Source organism: Rattus rattus, chromosome 3, assembly GCF_011064425.1.
Source record: "Rattus rattus isolate New Zealand chromosome 3, Rrattus_CSIRO_v1, whole genome shotgun sequence".
NCBI classification, from domain to species: domain Eukaryota; kingdom Metazoa; phylum Chordata; class Mammalia; order Rodentia; family Muridae; genus Rattus; species Rattus rattus.
Window position 1 is genome coordinate 82,799,369 of NC_046156.1, and position 14,120 is coordinate 82,813,488.

The 14,120-nt window shown below is 41.9% G+C and overlaps 1 protein-coding gene across 2 annotated transcripts in view; it reads right to left on the minus strand.

Moving 5' to 3' along the window:
• Otol1 (otolin 1) overlaps positions 1–14,120 on the minus strand; it is a 119,554-nt gene that overhangs the window by 11,370 nt on the left and 94,064 nt on the right. The window contains exon 1 of one of the 2 annotated variants that reach the window (XM_032898243.1): positions 9,106–9,541. The exons of the other annotated variant lie outside the window; for it this stretch is intronic. The gene's annotated coding sequence lies outside the window, so the exon portion shown is untranslated. Of the gene's footprint in view, positions 1–9,105; positions 9,542–14,120 lie in introns of those variants that run through there. 2 annotated transcript variants of the gene reach the window in all.

A 14,120-nucleotide genomic window follows, 5' to 3' on the forward strand; every position in this document is an offset into this window, starting at 1 on the left:
ACTCCCGATGAATCTGAAGTGGCTTTGGCCCTGCTCGTCTGTGCCGTGTCACATGACTTCACTGACGCCTTGGTTCTATCTACACAATGTGTAAGCTTCGCACTGCCTATGCCGTCAGCCCACACAATGCCAACTGAAGCTGTCTGAAACAGGTCGGTTCAGGTTCCATGTGACTGTGTGCTGGGAATTGCATTGTTTGTTGACAGTGCACTTACAGAAATGTAATTGCTTAATTATGGAAAACAAAGACAATTGTTTCCTACCGTCATGTTAATCACCGAATTAGTGTCATTGGATTGGATTGTGTTAGAATGCTTGATTGAAAAAAAAATGCTGTTTGAGTTGCTGTGCTGAGTTTCATTTTTTTAAAGAAATCAATAAGATTTGGCTTGGTGGTAGGACAGAATCTCCATCAATTTCTATCCTGGCCCTAAACATACTTCTTTCCATTTTGTACTTTGTATTTAAATAAAACACCATCCTTCGCACTGACAGTTATAATATTGGAGAATCGCTCCACTCTTAAAAACGTTCAGGATCCTCTACATGCAGCAATAACAAACATTCAGCCAAATTTTAGCTCTCAATGTTTATGTAAAAATAAATATACCCTGCTCATTAGCATACTCATTTGTTTAAAAAATGTATAAAACAAACAATTATTCTAAAAGAAATTTTGTTATGATTTATTACCAGTGGATGTTTGATCTGGATACCTGTTTTATAGTCCCATATGTTAAGCACGCATAAGAATTTCTCAGGAAAGAAGAGGTCAAAAGTCAAAAAAGTTTAGGAGGCCTCTGTATCTAACAAGATTTTTGTTTTTTAAAGACAGTGTTTCTTTGTGTAACAGCTCTGGTTGTCCTGGAACTTGATTTGTAGATGGGCTGGCCTCAAAGTCATAGAGATCCACTGGCCTCTGCCTCTCTGGTGTTGGGATTAAAGCCATAAACCACCATACCCGACTTAACACAAGATACTGGGTATAACTAAATATAACTAAACTTTCAGTAATTGTACAATTATATTCCATAAAACCACCCTTTGATCAACCACCCTTTATTTAAAACATCTAAAAATATCCTGTGAAAAGTTCTCAAGTAGAGAAATAAAATAGTCTCATAGCACCGGGGAAGCTGAGGCAGGAAGATTGTGAGTCCGAGGCCAGCCTGGGCTACTTAACAAGACTCTGTCTCAAAAAGAAAAGAAAGGAAAGAAGGAAAGGAGGAGGTGGGAAGAGAGGGAGAAGGATGGAGGGAGAGACTGGGAAGAGGGAAGAAAAAGAAAGATGAAAAAGAAGTTTACAGAACTGAGTAAATGCTGAGTGGATCTTTAAAAATGACGTCATGAGGTTGGAAAGGTGGCTCAGAGGTTAAGAATGCTCCCTGCTTTTGCAGAGGACCTGAGTTCAGTTCCCAACACCTACATCTGGAGGTTCACAACCACCTCTAACTCCAGGTCCAGGGAAACTTATGCATGGCCTCCACAGACACCCATACATAAGTGGCATATATTTATACACACACAGAACACACATAAATTTTAGAAATAAATAAATCTGTTTTAAAATGAAGTTGTGAGGAAATAGCCTTTCTTTGTCCTTCCTGGGGCACATCTGCTATTCTCCATACATACGTGGTATGTTTTTATGCTGTAACTATTTTGTAATGGGTCTTAGGAAACCAGTCATGATAGGACAAGGAAGAGATAGCTGGAGGGCCCCTTACAGAAGAAGAAAGCCAGCAGTGATGGCACCACTCAGAGCACTTTATAACTCTTATGTCAGTTTCACTACACAAGAGCCATATGAAGTAAGACCCGCCACGTCCACTTAATAAGTTATGAAATGGAGACACAGAGAGGATCAGTGGAAGGGGAGGAGGAAAGTGATGTAGTTTTACTTTAACTGAAAATAAATTTAAATGATAAATTCATAAAAACATGCCCCCCCAAACAAAATAATTCAAGTAATGACTCAATGATTCAAACCTGTGAGGACTTCAGATGGAATGTTGTCACTGGGACAATTAAAGAACAAAACAGAAGTTTTAAGCATAAACTTTGATGTAGGTTAAATCCTAACATGGGTGTAAAGACTGGAGAAGAGATGGGAGTCTGGGGAGAAGAGTTAGTCATTACAGGACTTGCCCTGCAAGCTTGAAGACTGGAAGCCAAGGGCAGTGGCTGCTTTCAGCTCAGCACTGGAGATCTGCAGACAAACAGATCCTGGTAGCTCACTGAAGGCCCAGCCTCACCAGAACCCAAAACTGGTGAGAGACCCCATCTTAAATATAAGGTGGATAGTGACTGAGGATGGCATCTGACAGGGACCTCTGGCCATCGTATGCAAATGCACATGTGTGCATGTGCACTCTCACATGCACATCCAGCACAGACAGGCAGGCAAGTAAATAGACAGACAGTCAGAGAGACCATCAAGACCAGGACAGAGTTGGGGAGAGGTTGTAATTTCCGAATAGAAACCTAACCCTTTTCATCCTGGATGCTGTCTTGTCCGTAAAAACTTGGGAGTGTAAAGTTAGATCTCTGCTTTTGTGGTCCAGACCTAAGCACAATGACTGATGAGTAATAACCGTGCCACAGATGTCTTCTGAACTGCAAGGAGAAATAAGAAAGGCAAGGGGAGTAAATATGATAGGATAAGGTACAATCGGATTCACATGTGAAAGTGTCATCGTGAAAGCCAATGTGCTCTGTGCTGGTTTGTGTGCTAACGGATGTTTGCAGAGCTTGAAATAAGTAGGCACAGTTGTACATATAGGTATTGCATTGCTGCTCTGGGTTCCCCCACCCCCTCGACTCACACCCTTTGCAGCGTGAGTTTTGCACTTACGAAGAAGTGGCATCTTCTCCTGATCTTCAGTCTGACTCCCACCATGTGACCAATAAAATGAGGTAGGAGTGAAAAGTATCCGATCTCAAACCAACTCCTAAGGAGTACATATGTGTTTCCACAATTTATTCCTTTCATCAGATGTGAATGGTCGCAGGAGGAGGGGAGACACACAGAGTTGGCTCCCCCAGATAAGCTACCCTGCCAAACACAGTCTAGACTGAAGTCCTAGCTAACCTGAGTACACATGGACGCTCTCAGTACCAGCTGGAAACAACTAAGATCTCCTAACTGCCTTGGGTCCTACTCACATGTCTCAGCTACCCACTGCTGTGTAACAAAGTATCCCACTCAGCATTTTAAAACAATGGCTGTCTCATTATCAAAAGACTGTCTAGCAAGATTTTGAGCCTTCGCCTACACAAGTACTTTATTCCAGCTGTGTTCTTGGTGATGCCAACTGTAAAGAAAGAAAATAACTTCAGTTGCAAGGATATGTGTGCATACACTTCATGAGTTGCAGCAATGGTGGCCTTTTTGACCTTACATAGGACATTCTTTCCCCTCTGACTCTAGATAACTACTCAAAATTATAAGACGAACTTGTATGTGTATGGCATTATTTTTCTACCTGAATTTTCTTACAATGTTTCATTTAGGCTAGAATGATTTTACTTGCTATCATTTTGAGTAACTGAGGATGGCATGAAAACTCCCATTCTAATAAGTGTGTGTGGTGAATTTCCTGAGGAGAATGGCTTTTTTTTTTTTTTGAGGTTTAGGCAGTGGTCGAGCTTCAGTTTGAAGCACAGAATAAACCAGAGATGATCGTGGTAAGTAGGACAGTATAAACATGGCAGTGATTGCATAGAAATTATACTGCTGACAGCATCCAACACCAGAGATTGCAGAGTCTCTGTGTGAATTGCAGAGTTCAGTAAAACCTGATAAAACAGCTAGACTGAGAAGAGCTGGCTGGGCTGAGGAGCTTGCCTCGGTGTTGACAAGTGAAGGAAAGGGAAAGCATTGGAAGATGTCTGAACCCCACTGGAGAAATGGGATGACGTGGTGCTTTTGCTGAGGATGCTAGCAGGCTTCTGTGATTTCCTCATTCAAATCATCAGTCAACAGTGATGTGAGCCGCCGCCACAGGGATCATTAGAAATCTTAACCTCACATTAATTTCAGGCATGCGAACCCCAAGAGAGAAGGCCTCACAAGAACATATGCCACAAGAAAGAAGACAGAGAGGCGTGGTTACAACTACTCCTTTTATTTGTGTGTGTGTGTGTGTGTGTGTGTGTGTGTGTGTGTGTCTGTGTACACATAGATGTGTGCCCACACAGGCTAGAAGAGGGCAGAAGATTCCCAGGGGCTACAGTCTGCAGTTGTGAACCACCAACATGCTCACAAGAGGAGCTCGGAACTGAACATGGATCCTCTGGAAGAACAGCGTCTTAGTCAGGGTTTCTATTCCTGCACAAAGCATCATGACCCAAAAAACAATTTGGGGAGGAAAGGATTTATTCAGCTTCCACTTCCACATTGCTGTTCATCACCAAAAGAAGTCAGGACTGGAACTCAAGCAGCTCAGGAAGCAGGAGCTGATGCAGAGGCCATGGAGAGATGTCCCTACTGGCTTGCTTCCCCTTGCCTTGCTCAGCTTGCTTTCTTATAGAACCCAAAACTACCAGCCCAGGGATGTTACTACCCACAAGGGGCTCTTCCCCCTTGATCACTAATTGGGAAAATGCCTTACAGCTGGCTCTCATGGAGACATCTCCTCAAGGGAAGCTCCTTTCTGTGTGATAACTCCAGCTTGTGTCAAGTTGATACACAAAACCAGCCAGTACAAGCAGTAAGCACTCTCACCTGCTGAGCTATGTCTCCAGGCCCTGCCACCTCCATCCCCTGCCTCCTAAGATTTATGGTCATCACTCAGTCCTCTTTGCTTCTTGGGGTGCTTGGCACTGTGCTCTCAGGTCTTTGGCAATGTAAGAGACGGTGTCTGACACTCTGTTTCCTCTTGCCTCAGTTCTTCTAGTACAGGGAAGCTTTTAAGCCTCCGATCTTCAGTTCATTCTCAAAGGCATGGTGGAGATTGTGTCAGCACGGATTTCTGTCTCCTGTTTCACTTTTCTAAGGGCAATTCCAGGGTAATCACAATCATCTCTGACAGGCTCTGCACATCCCTTTGCATTGTTGACAGCAACAGCAGAAGTGCTATAATTTCTATTTCCAGTGGGAGGCTGCTCCTTCCAGTGTCTAAATAAATGAATCCATTACAAATTTATTAAGCACACTGAATGTAGCATTACGTTCTACCAAGGTAAATGCTTTCCGTGCCTCCTAAGTATGCAGTAAAATGGAAACATCGTCTCAGCGTTTTTCTGTAAGATGGGAAGAGGTTGGCTTTGGTTCAGAATATGACATCACATGGGGTCCAAGTGCAGATGTGGATACCTCTTCTCTCTCCGCCTGCTGCTTTCTCAGGTCCTCCTCTTCTCCTCCTACCCTGCTTTGAATCAAAGTAGAAGTTCTGGACCAGAACATTACCCATGGCAGCCAAGACACACAAACAGAGTGTAGAGAAAGAGCTGCAAAGCTAGGGGGGACCAACAGGTGGTTGGCTGGGGGAGAAATGAAGTCACCAATGGGTGGTGCAGTGATAAAAATGTAGAATAAATTTAGGCAGGAAAAAAAAAAAACAAGTCCTGGCTCCAGATCTCCGAAACTGAGAAATAAAAACTTTTCAAAAGAAAAACTTTTCAAAGGCAAGAACAAAATTATTACTACTTGATTTCATGAGTTTTCACTCCCAGTGATCCTGGCCGTGTCTGCTGTAGCTGTTTTATTTTTCCATTAGTTCAAGCAGAAAGAGGTTGAGGAAAGGGACAGTATGAACTTGTGAGTGTACCGCTAGATAATGAGACAGAAGTAAAATTTCCTGGCAGATAATTCCCGGGTTGTAAAAGCTACGGGTGAGGGTGGAGGATACGTGGGAACTCTTTGTTCTTCCTGAGTCTTCTGCAGACTTAAGGCTGTCCTAAAACACAAAGCTCGGTGATTTCAAAAATGACAAAGTGACAGAACTGGAACACACCGGCCGCTCTGTTCCTTTGTTTGCCTATCCAAGTAGCTGTTAGTAATCTGTCAAAGTCGTTATAGCACTAAACTAAATTTATCATCCATAGTGTATTTGTATGGAGTTCGGCATGCTAAGAGAAAAATCCATGATAATGTAAGACAGCACTGCACACGGGGAACGTTCAACCTCAAGTCCGTCTCATTCTTTTCATGTGTGAAGTCGACACATTCTTTTCTGTGTCTTTGATCGGAAATATTCAAGTACTCATTAAAGTGAGTCTGGCCACATCTGAACAGATGGCTTCCCTTTCTGGAGACCCAACAGAATGTTGCTGTGCAGTGCTCCTCACTGGGGACACTGTGGGAAACGCTGAAGGTTCACTAGTTGCGGAGGCTTGAGGATGCAGACGTTAGAAAATGAATATGCTTTTCTGTTAGCTTTATCTTGGAAGCAGAAGGTGATGCTGGGACACAGTACTAGGTTTGGCTTTTGATCACTAGCAGCTTGCTAGACAAGCTTCAGAGTGTGTGAAGACCTGTGTTGATTTCTTTTATACACTTGCACAAGCCCATGTGTAAGTAACTCAGATGAGAAGTATTACTGCTAAAGAGACAGTGTGAAATAAATACTTTGTTCTTCAATATTTCAGTTACCGAACTTCTATTTACCAGAAGGGCGAGAGAAGACAGACATACACACACACACATAGAGAGAGAGAGAAACACATACCTTTATATTTTTTTTTTAGTCCAGACTGATTTAAAATAAGTCTAGTTCTCAGAAACATAAACATGGGGCTAGCCAGAGGTTTAATATTGGGAACAGAGTGTATGAGTGTATGAGTGTGCATAATATGTATCCCAAACTCTATCAACTTCTTTCTTACCCATTAGAACCTGGTAGACACCTCAGGGCCACATGCTAAGGTGGGAGGAAGCACAAAAAAACCACATGACTAGGATGTTGAGACGTTCATCTGGACTTGGAAGTTGCAGACTGGCACTTCCTGGCTCTGACTCTTAAAATGCTCCTTCGAAGCCTCTAATAGGCACTGCAATTCATAAAGCTATTTATTTCCCTGGCCCACATCATTGTGTAGGTTGAAATCTTGGAAGACCCACACTGCAATCCCCTGCACTGTCCTGGCACACTCGACCTTGCACTTGCCTCTTTTGTTCTGCTCCGTGACTGGTGATTTTTAAGATCTGAGAGCGAATTCTACATGGATCCCCGAGCCTGGGTCACCATGTGACTTATGAACCTGACATTCATTCCCACCCTCCAAGTCTGAGTGACTTACTAAATACAAAGAATTAGAACTAGACGAGCTAGCTCTGGGCCTTTTCTAATTTACAGAACTAAGGTACTTTGCCCAGTAAGTCCTGGCTGATCTCACTTGGTGCTGGGGAATTAAATACTGGGTGAGTACTTTATCGCTTCACCCAGAGCTTGTTCCAGGACCTCAGAGTCAACTCACAGAAAACTCTGCTTGTGGCACTGGCTTGAAAAGTCCTTTAGAGGTCAAGGGCTCTCCTGAAGGAGTTGACAATTCTGTACTAGCAGATACCTGATAAGTATCAGATTTGGTATCAGCCTAGAGGAGAACAGAAGGGAGCCTGTCCCCGAAAAGCTACCAAGAGGCTAATGCATCACATGAAAAACAGCATCTCTTCCTCTTCAGGACAGCTGTGCTATTTAATACCCCCAAAGACCAAGGACAAAGGATGGCATTGTATAAGCACTGTAACTCAAGCAATTAACCAGGTAATGGTCTGTGGGGTTCATTATAGCAGAATGTCAATTAAAACACTTGGAAGGAGATTATGCACAGCACTTAGATTTCAAATCTTATAAGCTACCCTAGTAGGCCTAAATTATAATAAATGTCATAGCGCTACGATAGGTAAATGAAAATAAAGTTTCTTCTCTAATATGGACCTCTGCCTAATGTTTCATAAATCCCAGAAATTGAAAAGAGCAGCCAACTGTCTAGGCTTTATTCCACAATGAAGAAAATGGGATAAATTGCGTTGAGTATCTCCTTCCCTCCCTTTAGCCTAATTAATTAATACCTGTATATTTCTAGCTAATTGTTTTTTAAACATTCTAAAATATACATGTTAGTTTTATCTTGGACTTCTGACAAGAGACATGAAGAATAAGAGATAATTACAGATAAAATATGAATTTTAGGGAAAAAATTTCTTAGAAAACCTTTTAGGTGAGGGTTCTTCTGTTAACTTTCTGGATTTATTCTCGGGGATGTAGAATATATCCTTTGTCAGTGCAGACCCTAATAGAAAACCTTACCTTGTCAAACTATAAAATAAATGACAGTGTCTTTTATGAACTTTCAAAATGCAAAGAGATGTGAGCATCCAAAGAAAGACCCTAACGATCTTCCCTGAATAATGAAAGGTGGGGAGAACATGATATATAAAAATTGGTTTCTGTCTTATCAATATTCAAATAAATTACAGCCCAGTTAATTTTTATTCATGAATCATAAACGTTTTGCAAGGTAGAATGAAAATAAAGGCCTAATATATCTAAAAGTATAATATCCCAGTAGTTCTGTCATAGATAATGCACATTAAGGTTTTGGAATTATTCATAAGTTTTCTGTAAAACACCACAAGCATAACATATTATAAAGCAAAATATTTCTCCTCATCAGATCATTGTTAGGGAAAAAAACTCACGTTTAACACAACTACATATCAACCTATGTCACTTTAAATGAAGCTAATCTAAACTATTACGACTTAACAAAGGTTGATTCTTAAGATCTTCATGGAACTCCGTCTCTGAAAGAGAATTAATCATTAAATGCTACCAAGGCCACCTGGCTCCATTGTTCTTCCTTTAGAATTTTCTTTGTCTGCTTTCCTCACAGACATTTACAGATTCAGTAACTTTAGAATTACGAGTGATTCTATACTCTAATGCGCAGACTTCTGCATTTCAAAAATCAATACCAAAACATAGACTCACTACCAGAGAGGAGAGGTGCCTTTTATTAATGGCATACGTTTTACCATTTCTATTCATAGTTTTATTTCCTTGAGGCAAATAATATTAATGGGAAGTTTTAAAACCTAAGCTCTTATTACAGAGGGCCTGATGAAAGATAAATTCAATCAATATTTGTAATATCCCATACCTTATGGGTGTTCCCTTATCGCCAATCCTCCTCCTGGACAGCACCGACAGTTTCGATTTCATTTGTCATTAGACAAGGTCTGATTTCTTTCTTCCGAGGTTTGCCCTTACCCAATGAGAGGTGAGTGCCTGGGTGATAAGGGGGGAGTGGTAACGTCCTCTGAGGCTAGAGAAAGACTGAAATCTGATAACATGCAAATGCCTTGAGAATATTGGAGTCTTATTTGTTGACCATTCTTCTTGACTTTCTTGACTTCTGACTTACTTCCCATTCAAGAAACTCCATTTTGTATGAAGTATGCTTGTGGTACGTAACTTGTTATTTGGGTACTTGTGAGGTACATGGGTATTCTGAGGAGGCATCCTCTTCCACTGTTCAAGGGGATTCTCTTTCAGGAGAGCAGCCAGGCAGGAGACACTCCCCTGTGCTTGGTCATCCTGTCACCCACTGAAAATCAGCAATCCTTGGTCAGGTTCATTTCATTTTTTATTAATGTATTTTTGACAATTTCTTACATGTTTATAATATATTCTGGTCACACTCTTCCTCTGCCCTCTCTTCTCCCCCTTTCCCCTAATAAGCCACCCATTCCTCCCACCATGTCACCATTTAACTTATATCTTTTTGGTTTTGCTTTTGCTTTGTGACCCACCTCAGTCTTAGGCAGGGCTTCCCTCATAAGCATCAGTGTGGAGTTATCCACTGGCACATGAGTAACTCAGAAGTGGCTACATCATTCAAATCAATGCTTTCTCCATCAGTAGACTGAGAGTTCTAGTAGCTTCCCTCAGCCCCGTGTACCCCTCGCTAATCTCTGGCTGAATGCTGGCTTACAACGTTCAGTTTTGAGTAGACCCTATCCCAGCAACTGTAGCTTCTATAGTTCATAATAGCACAGCCATATCAGACCCATAAGAGAGTTCAACAACTGTCTCCCCATTGTCCAATACTAACAGTCTTTCCACTCCTTGTAAAGTGTTCCCAGAGTCTTGAAAGGGTAGTATGGGTGTGACATTTAAGGCTGGGTACTCAACTGTCACTCGTTTTCAGTACTCGGACCAATCATAAATCTCTATTAACTGCCATTATTGTGAAGAGAAGGATCTTTGGTAAAAACTGAGGACTACACCAGTCTATGGGTATAAGCATAAATATTTGCTGACTGACAACAGGCCAGTTTCCCAAAACAAATGTAGTAGGTTCATCCCTGGCACTGGTACGACAACCAGGTTCCCACCACTGGGCATAAGTTTCCTGTCTTCTGTGGAGTGGGACTCAAATTCAATCAGAAATCAGTTGATTTTCCTGATGATAGTTGAACCACTTTTGTGCCCATGGGCACATCTTGCCTGGGAAGTTAGTGTTATAGCATGCAAAGTCTAAACCTGAGAAAGATCACTGCTAACTTTTCTCCCCAGCTGCCTGCAGCAACTTCTGCCACTCTATGCAAGCTATCCACACAAAGGAAACTTTCAGAGCAGTTCCAGTATGATTTCTCTGTGTCCTGCAATCAAGGTGTGTGTTATCGTCAGTGATAGGGACTTGTCACCTACTTCTAGCAACCAGGGACAGTGGCTGTAACTTGTATAGTCTGTCAAATGGGGCTCTGGTGTCGTTCTTGGCCAAATTTATTTTCAAATTCTTATCTTTGTCCTATTTGAGAGTAACTATGTGATGTTCCCAAGGACTTATAAATTTCAAAAGTGCTATTGGTCTCTGGTTCTTTCACTAATGCCTTTCTATATGCATTTGCTAGTGTCTGTGGATCCTCCCAAGTCCCAGTGCCTATTCTAGGTGCTGACTATGGGGCAGAAGGAAAAATCCACATGGTTCTTCTTTCCACAGAGTTTGCATCCTTGTGGGAAACACCAACAGAAATTAAAGAAGACATACGCAGTGGCAGAGATACAAAGAGGCCGATAAGCATCAGGGGCAGGCTAAAGCGAGCAGACAGTGAGTAGTTTTTGTAGGTTGGCTGCTCAGAGGGAGCCTTTGTAAAACAGGCATCGTCATACTTGTTATGGTTTGTATATGCTCAGCTGAGGGAGTGGGACTATTAGAGGAAGTGGACTCCTGATTACAAGATGGATGCCGCCAGCTAGTTTAACCAGACACCATGATCCATTTGCTTTATGTAAATTCTCTGCTTCTCATTCTCTACTCAAGAACACTTCCCAATTATGTCCTTTGAGAAATTGTGCCTATAAGACTTCCTCTAATTTGATAGACTGATTACTAGCAGTGAGTTACGAAGTGTGTTTCTAATTATCATCCGGCTTCCCTGACAGCTTATCCAGTTGGAGGGAATTCTGAGACTATGCTGATCGAACGGCAGCACAGTCATTTGGTCACAATACATTAATGAGGATTGTGAATGTGATCTACCTCCTTCGTGTGTTATTGTTGAGCTGAGCATTCACGCCTAAGCAGACAAGCTCGCAGAATAAGTCCTGCCTAGCCCAGCTGGCTTCTTTCCCTTTAGCACCCACTACCTCCTGGTGCTGAAGGTAGGAGCAAAGCTACCGCAACTCTACTTTAAAATGCCTGGTCAGGGGCTGGGACAAGCAGTCAAGTCACCATTGAGTCTGAGAATCCTGTAGGTGAATGTCCATCTCTTCACCTATAAATAGGATTTGAGCTAGGTCTTTTCTTGGTTTATACAGGTAATATAAATTTATTTTCTCTCTAAACACATGAACATTACAAGAGTATCTCAATCACCCTTTCCTTTCCCCGACTCTGAATGAACACTATTATCACATGTGAGTCATTCCAGCCCCTTTTCATGTATTTATACTCTGTCTACATATTCACACGTCTACCCATTAGACGTAGGTTCTGGTGCTCACCATGTGTTTAATAAATAATTCACAGGCCGTCTTGTTCTGCAGCTTGCTTTCTCTAAGCTGCTTGTCTCAGAGACTTTTCCACAGCAGAACATTAAGTCTTAGAAAATGCTAATAAGAACATCTGCCTTCGTCCCTTTAATTGTTGCATAGAATTCTATTAAGTGAATGTGTTCTACTTTCATTGGCTGTCCATCAAGTGAGGGCTATTCAAACTCTTTCCAATCTTTAAACTCAGGAAAATGTTGACACGACTATTTTCCTGCGTTCATTACTGAGCATACAAAGAGTTTCTATGAAACAGCTTTGAGCTAGCTATCTGGATTTAAGCTCACATGGAACCTGTTGTGAAGTCCCTTAAATCAGAATCACAGAAGTGTTTGTTATGAAGGACAAGGGGCTGGAGAGACGATTATGCAACCAAGAGTACTCCTTGCTTTTGCAGATGACCTCGGGTGGTTCCCAGCACCCACTTGTAGAAGCACAACAGTTTGTAATTCCAGTAGCAGGGGTTTTGTTTTCTCTATTTGTTTCTTTGTTGGTTTGTTTGTTTCTTTGGGTTGGTTTGTTTGGTTTGGTTTGGTTTTTGATGTTGAGGCTTTTGTTTTTGCCTCCTTGGGGATCAGGCACAACACTTGGTTCAACACATATATACATGCAAGCAAACAAGTAAATCTTTTATTTAAGACAAAGAAGAACACAGGAATAAAAGAAAAGGTCTCACCTTGGAATCTGAGGCAGAATCTACAGATATGGCTACTCAAAGCTACAGAGTTTTCCAAACTTAAAGGTATAGAGCCACCAGGTAGTGAGTGGATGGCCCTAGGATGATGTCACTTCTTAGAAATGTACTAATGTTCAAGACACTGCCCTGAGACCTCACACCTGTTGCCTGTGGTACTGTCACTTCCATAGTCCAGAACTAGAACCTGAACAGGCCTGTGATTCGACCTGGATTCCAGCCCGACTTATGCTTCTCAAGACAGGTGAGGCTAGCTCTCACTACTAGAAGAGTCTCTGACACTACCCTCTCACTCACATCAGCTCTCAACTGGGATCTGCATCTGCTGAGCTGTCTGCCTAGTGCATGCCGCCCCCTGCTGGACGGAAGTCGGCCAGCTGCTCTGACCATTCTTTCTCTTCTGTCTTATCTGCCTGAAACAACAGCCTTTGAGCTCAAAGATAGAAAAAGAGAAACTAAATGAGCAAAGATTCATGTCTATCGTAAACCTGAAAGGCTATATGGGACTATTAAATATAAGCACATTAATAACCACATTCTATTAGTAGTGGCCTTGTTAATAAAACCTGGTGAGGCAAGTCCCCACTTTATAAGCTAGCAGAACATAGACGTGGTTAATTTTCTGTTTTCTTTTTTTTTTTCCTCAAGCTAACCTGTCAGGGAGGATTAGATCGAGCAGCTAACACTCAAACTCGGAAGTGGCTGGTCTGAAAGCTGAGCTCACATGGCTCCTCGGTTTTCCCACGTGTCTATGGTTTTTTACCCTTTCCTTCTTTCTGAGTCCCCAGTCCTTTATACACTGAAAGTTTCATTCGCAGTGCAGTTGTATTTAGTGAGAGCTTGTAAATGTATCTACATAATGACAATACAATTCCTATGGGTAGGAGTGATGCCCTAAAAGAAGACATAATGGAGAGATGGCTGTGTGTGTCTCTGTCTCTCTGTCTCTCTGTGTATCTCTGTCTTTGTCTCTGTCTCTCTCTTTCTCCCTCTCCTTTTTGTACAAGTAACCACCTTGAGCCAAAGTTTAAAAGTGTGTAGCCCACAGAACTCTTCATCAATTCACTTGAGAGCACTCAGCATGTGCCACGCACTAGGCTGAGTCACATTAGGAATTCATGCCAGCCTGTAATTCTTTCCACTCCTTGGCATGCTGGCACTGGATGGATTTATGTACCACTAAACTTAGATAGCTTAAAACACCTCATTGCCTGAGCCCTTGGTAATGCTGATAAAATATATGTGGCTGTACTTATAAATCATTATCTTTACTTACATTTAATGAAATTGAAAATAATGTTTTCCAAGAAGTTGCTGGACAATTTCAACTCACTGTGCACTGGCGGCGCTTGGCGGTGCTAGCGTTTTACACCGTGTATCTTCACATCGGCATCACCCTTGGTGAAATAGATTGCTTTGTTTAGGTC